The sequence below is a fragment of the Mycetomoellerius zeteki genome, unplaced genomic scaffold (genome assembly GCF_001594055.1).
Source record: "Mycetomoellerius zeteki isolate Tzet28-1 unplaced genomic scaffold, Tzet1.0 scaffold119, whole genome shotgun sequence".
In the NCBI taxonomy this organism is placed as follows: Eukaryota; Metazoa; Arthropoda; class Insecta; order Hymenoptera; family Formicidae; genus Mycetomoellerius; species Mycetomoellerius zeteki.
The window spans coordinates 39,435-45,434 of record NW_017256116.1 but is presented as its reverse complement, the minus strand read 5'-3'; the positions used below and the strand labels follow the sequence as shown (position 1 = coordinate 45,434).

At 37.1% G+C, this 6,000-nt stretch overlaps 2 protein-coding genes across 2 annotated transcripts in view; both read left to right on the top strand.

Annotated features, from left to right (window-relative positions):
• Positions 1–3,621, top strand: part of LOC108729961 (Sterol regulatory element binding protein) — a 16,588-nt gene extending 12,967 nt beyond the window's left edge. Inside the window, exon 9 of the mRNA XM_018459377.1 lies at positions 3,600–3,621. The gene's annotated coding sequence lies outside the window, so the exon portion shown is untranslated. The remainder of the gene's footprint in view (positions 1–3,599) is intronic.
• Positions 2,346–6,000, top strand: part of LOC108729956 (protein expanded) — a 36,483-nt gene continuing 32,828 nt past the window's right edge. The window contains 1 exon segment of the mRNA XM_018459364.1: positions 2,346–2,881. The gene's annotated coding sequence lies outside the window, so the exon portion shown is untranslated.

Below are 6,000 nucleotides of genomic sequence, written 5' to 3'. Positions count from 1 at the left end.
GTAGAAAATTGACCAATCACAGTCGAATATGAGAAGAATAATCAACTGTGATTGGTCAATTTTCTACGACTTAAGACCCTACGACCGCTACGACTTCTATTGTAGACCCCGCATGATATTTAATAATATATATTTGTTCCGGTTCTAATATTTATTCCATTGTGTGTAGGACTTAAGGTCGTCGAACGTGTTCATTGGGTGCTAACGCGCATGCGGACCTTATACCACAATGGCTGTATTCCGATTATACTTTACTGACCATACGATAAATACGATGTCACAACAGTCACAGTGTTCTAAATGATTTTTCAGCATTACTATTATTGGTAGTTATATTAGAGGCGATATTTTGTTAAAATGAAGAGAAAAAATGCTGTTCGAATTAGATGCAATAAATTACATTTGCAACGGATTTCTGTCTTTATTTTAAAGAATGCATCAAACTATACGTTGGAAATTATAAGGATTACAAATTAAAAATTAAAATTTAATCAATTAAAATGAAACTGATAAAAATTATTAAATTGATCAAATTTTCAATTCGCAATCGTTAACCCAACAAACGAGAATGGATTGAAATTTTATCTCTGAATGCGTATTTTAAATAGCAAAAACTTTTTTTTTATTCAATTGGATCCAATTGGATTCAATTCAAATTCAATTGGATTCAATTAGATTTAATTAGATTCAATTGGATATATAGATGGTTTCAGAAACTACATTTCCTATTCAGAATTTTGAACAGTGTTCACGATGTACAGAAAAAGCTGATATTATTTTTACATTAAAAAAATGTGCTTCATGCAATTCCTATAAACAAAAATGCATTTCGGATTGAAAAGGATTCATTTTAATCCGCGAATGCGTATTTCTGAAAATTTGAATCCATTTCACAATCCATTCTCGATTACTAGAAATCTTTAATGTGTTTGTAATATGGACTTACGTTTAGTTGCGCTTTCTTTTTCTTGAATAGTCCATTTAATTTCATTTTATTACATAAATATACCAGAAGAATTTGCGGGTTATCGCTGTGTTAATGCATTGGCATTAAAAATGGATGATACCCCGCAAACTTTTTGGTATCTTTGAAGATAATACCCGTAAAAGCCTAAAAAGCGTTATTACATAAACATACAATTCTCTGAAATTTTAGGACACTGAAAAATGAATACGATTCCTATTAAGTTAAATATACTATTAAGAAGTTAAATCCTTGAATTAGGTACTCGTTCTATTTTAGGAATTTGAATTTGAATTTAAATCGCCGCGAGGCCACATCTTGTTTACCAATCACGATTTCAATTGGTCGAATACAAAATTTTGAATGAGGAACCATAATTGTATCATAGGCGCTTGATTTTAAAAAAACATCATATAAGACTATGTGAAAGCAAGAACCAAATTTAACATATAATTTAAAATATATTTAATTGTATGATATTAGAAATAGATAAGGGACACGAGAGAGATTGTCAATCGATAATTAATACATTCAATTCTTGAGAAACGAGGATAATTTCGACATGAAGAATGTCGCTTCCCTTACAGTACAAAGTTGCACAAAAGTTGTAGATGGTCAAATCTTGACATCCTATGGATTCTGTGAAATCCTCAACTTGAACCGGAACATGTTTGGTCATTTTAACAATTAGGCACAAAATATCTCGAGAATAATACATTTTTGAAAAAAATATTTCAAATACAAGTTGTAGGATTTGAAGAGGATCATCAGGTGAGATACTTAGATTTTTGGTCCAGGGCCTTACATTAAGCCCAAGTAGGCTACAGTCCTCTTCAAATCCTACAACACACTTATTTGAAACATTTTTTTTCAAAAATATATTGTTCTCGATGTATTTTGTGTCTAACAACAAGTTAAAATGGCCAAATATATCACGCAAAAAAATATTTTGCTGCTCCAGCTAGAATTATAACTATTTTTTGTATCTGATAGAAAATTATGTATCATACACATAGAATTTATAGCACAAATCTAAATTCTATCTCTGTCATCTATATGATTAGATGCAATACATATCCAATATCGCAATACTTGCTAGAAATTGATCTATTCCAGCTATTTTTTGTACTTGCAAGATCACTTTTTTGAGTGATTCCAGCCAAGTCCATCTAAAATATCTATATTGAAAGGTGATTTTTCGACTTTGAACTTTAATGTTCGAATATCACATGTAAGACGGTCCCTTGTGAGATTGATTATCCCGAGTATAGCAAGCTGGTGCCGGAGAGTTTGGAGTCGAAGCCGATGGTGGAGCGCGAGCCGGTGCGTACCGCCAGTGTCAGTCAGTCAAGTCAGTCACTCGCCGGCTGCCGGTGTAAAATGTCGTGATTGCGCGCCGCGCGTTCGTTGCCGCTTCACGTTCCCGCTGCTGGAAACTCTCATCGCGCGACGTTCCTCGCGCGGCCATTCGCAGTGGAGAATACCGTTCGCGCGCGCGCGGAATACCGAGATTACCGAGAGAACTGTTGGTCGCGCGCGACGGAGGCGAATCGATTCCGCCCGCGCCGCGGCTTCGAATCCGTAAGTGTTCCCCACGGTGGCTTCTTACGGGAAGCGTTTGTGAGTCGAATGTGAAAACCGTCGCGAGTGGGAGCGTTGGACGGAGCGTTTTACGAGACGCGAGCGCGCGTCGTGCGACAAATCTGTGGCTGTGTGCTGTGCGCCCTGTATATTATACGAATGCCGCCGCGAGTGTTTACCTTCGACGACCACCTGTTGCGCGGCTAAACCGCGCCGCACGTCTCTCTTGTGTCACGTTGGATTAACCGGATTACGCACGCCGCCCCGAGATGCCCTTCGCGCGAAGATAAATCATCGACCGTGAAGACCATCGGCTAAGACACCGCGAAAGAAAAGGTAAGGGCGAGCGAACGATCCCCGCTTTCCGTCGTATTGGGTGAACGGTGCGCCGCGCTCCTTCGATTCATGTACTTACTTATAATACTCGCCGCATGACATCGACGCTAATTCGCGTGCCACAACTCGCTTCGCTATTAATGAACGCAACACGTTTCAATCGGCCCTCACGTTTTCGCGCGCAGCCGACGATTCCCCCTCCCTCCCCCCTCCCCTCCCGATTAATGCAACGAGCCGCGACGTGCTGCAATTTCTTGCATTTTGCGAATCGATTATATCCTCTCCTCGATAACAATCGAATAAGGCCCGGTTCCATTCAATGTAAGATTAGATTTATTTTTTAATTTTGATTTAATTTATTCTTTATCATTTTCTAATTATTTTAAAACTGGAAAAAGGTAAAAAGTAAGTTAAACCAAGATCAAAGTTAATTTACGTTAATAGAAACGGACATTAGAATTAAATTATCGTGGAGAATTAGAATTCCGATCGACCGTATCGATGAAAATAGGAGTAATAGCTAATTTAGTCGTGTCGCGAATTATTTTTGAAATATTCAATATCAGGATATTTAATATGAATATGAGAATGAATAAAAATTGGGATGTGCATGTCTTGTATGCCGTCGAGACGCATGATTTGCATTTCAAATTTTAAGCTCCAGAAAATTGCTACATCAAATTTTGAAAATTATATACGTTTATATAATGCATTTATACACACACATACACACACACACATTTATATTTATAAAATATATAGAGGTCACTCTTAAGAGAGAGAGAAAGGGGGGGGGAGGAAAGCATGAAGAGAACGAGAGGGATGGAGAGAGAGAGGGAGGGAGGAAAAGAGAGAGGTCGCGGAACTTCTGCTTATCCTTAATATATATTTTAATATGAATTTTGAATGGATTTATATAGCAAGATTCGTTAAATTATCGTTATTAACATCTTTGCGATATTTTCGTGAAATATTTTAGTAATTCACTTCCACAACTTTTCATTGAATTAAGTTCACCAACTTGATACGAAGATCCCAACGAGGCTCTTTGAGTTATTTACAAATTTGAAATACTTGTCCAACAGTTGCAACTCGCAATTAATATAGAAATTCTGTGTCAGTAATATTATAAATATTTAAAGTAAAGGCAGAAAGTATGTGGAAGAATTGGAAAGCGCTTATTTAAATATCCAAAATCGCGGCGCGACGTGATACACATAAATGTGCGCACAAATACGGATACATATCTGCGCGCTTTCCAATTTTTCTTTTCCTTCACAAGTACGCACATGCGTGGGTATGCACGCGCAATGCATTCACATATACATCGCGTATTCAACGTAGTGTATGACATCACATCGCCGAATGAAATGAGCCGCGTAGTGTGACGCGTACAAGGCAGCGCGTACCGAAACGGTGCAGCGCGGCGTGGCAAAGCAACAAAGAAGAGATTGCAATGGCCCCGCGAACTGGACGGGTCGGCGGGACGTGGCAGGGAGAGGGAGAGGGAGAGGGGGGGGGGGGCGTGGCGGGGTGAGCGAGTAGAAGGGCCGGAGCCAGGGAGATGATGCGAGAGGGTTGGCGAGGGGATGAGGAGGAGGTAAAGGTACGCGAGAGCGCGCATTCCACGGCGGACGCGCATGCGCCCGTTCGCGATTTGTGCGATTTACTACTAGCCGCCCGCGGTATTCGCACATTCGCTCAACTGCGCCGTCGAGTCGAGGTCTGCGTGCCTTCGTAGCGTAGGAATACGGAATACGCGCCGACGGGATATTCCACACTTAATTCGACTGCGGAGCTCGGTTCCTCCCCTAACTAGTGTGACCGATGAAAATGAAAATTTGTAATCAAATTGTATAATTTATTCAAAAACTAAACCTTCATACATATTTCTTTGAATAGTATTCCGTAAACGTTTACTTACAGTAAATAAATGTTTATTCAATACAAAAGATGAATAGTTAAATCAGATTAATTTTTGTATCAAATAATTACATGTTTATATTTAGTAAATATTCATTTATTAAAGAAATATTTATTAAAATTTAGTTTTTTTTTTCAGTGTATTCGTATTCATTCAAAACTGTGGGCTTTCAAAAATATTTATGAAAATATGATTATTTCACGAATATTCATTCAAAGTATTCAAACAAAATGTATCTAAAAAGAAACTTCAATAAGGAACCGTTGCTTTGATTAAACAACATATTGTTAAATCTTGTCTTCATGAAATCGTTAGTTGAATGTGGAAAAAAATAATTGTGATAATGATTCTGTTCACATACATTATTCTTTTCATATTTTTTTACGGATGTGGTTTTCTTGGAATGTTAATTGAGGAATTGGATGCGCAACAGGAACGTATGAATAATTTTATATAATTTAAAAAAGATACTTAGTTTAAAGTCCGAATTGTTCTTCTGTCTGTTTCATTATTTTTACATATTTCTGTTTACTGGATATTTATAAATTATGTACAAATAATACAGAGTGGAAGCGAATGTAAAATAAAACATATTTATAATCCTATTCACAAAAATATCTAATCAAACCGAATGAAAAGTATCTATTCGTTTCTCGATGAATAAAAAAAAGTATACTCATATTCATAATACATTCATTTATTCGAACATTGGGTGTATTTATCGTGCACGTTATCTCTAACCGGAACTCTAATTGTAATTTTCTGTATCTTCAAAAATACTAGAGATATTTCAACTAATTAAGTTCGATAGGATAATTTATGTAAAACGGATTATCCTCTTATATCATTAGACACATCGGTATATTATATCGCATATTGTTTTCTACGCTACTGCACTATGAAAGTGCATAGAATCACGCGCAGGTATGACTAAAGCATTACGGAAATATCTGGATTGTAGGCGCGAAACGATTTTACAGTCGTTGCCGCTATTTGTTTTATTGACGTGAATATTAATATCTAAGAAACGGTAGATTCTTGGTGTCGCCAATCATTGTCTCGATGCTCCCCACTGCACCGCACGCAGAAAAAAACCAACGATTATGTAATAAAACTCAATCTTAGAAACTTCTTTTATTAGTTTTTCCTCTATGAATCATGAATGGCTAATTTAATCCTTCCTTAAGTGCTTATG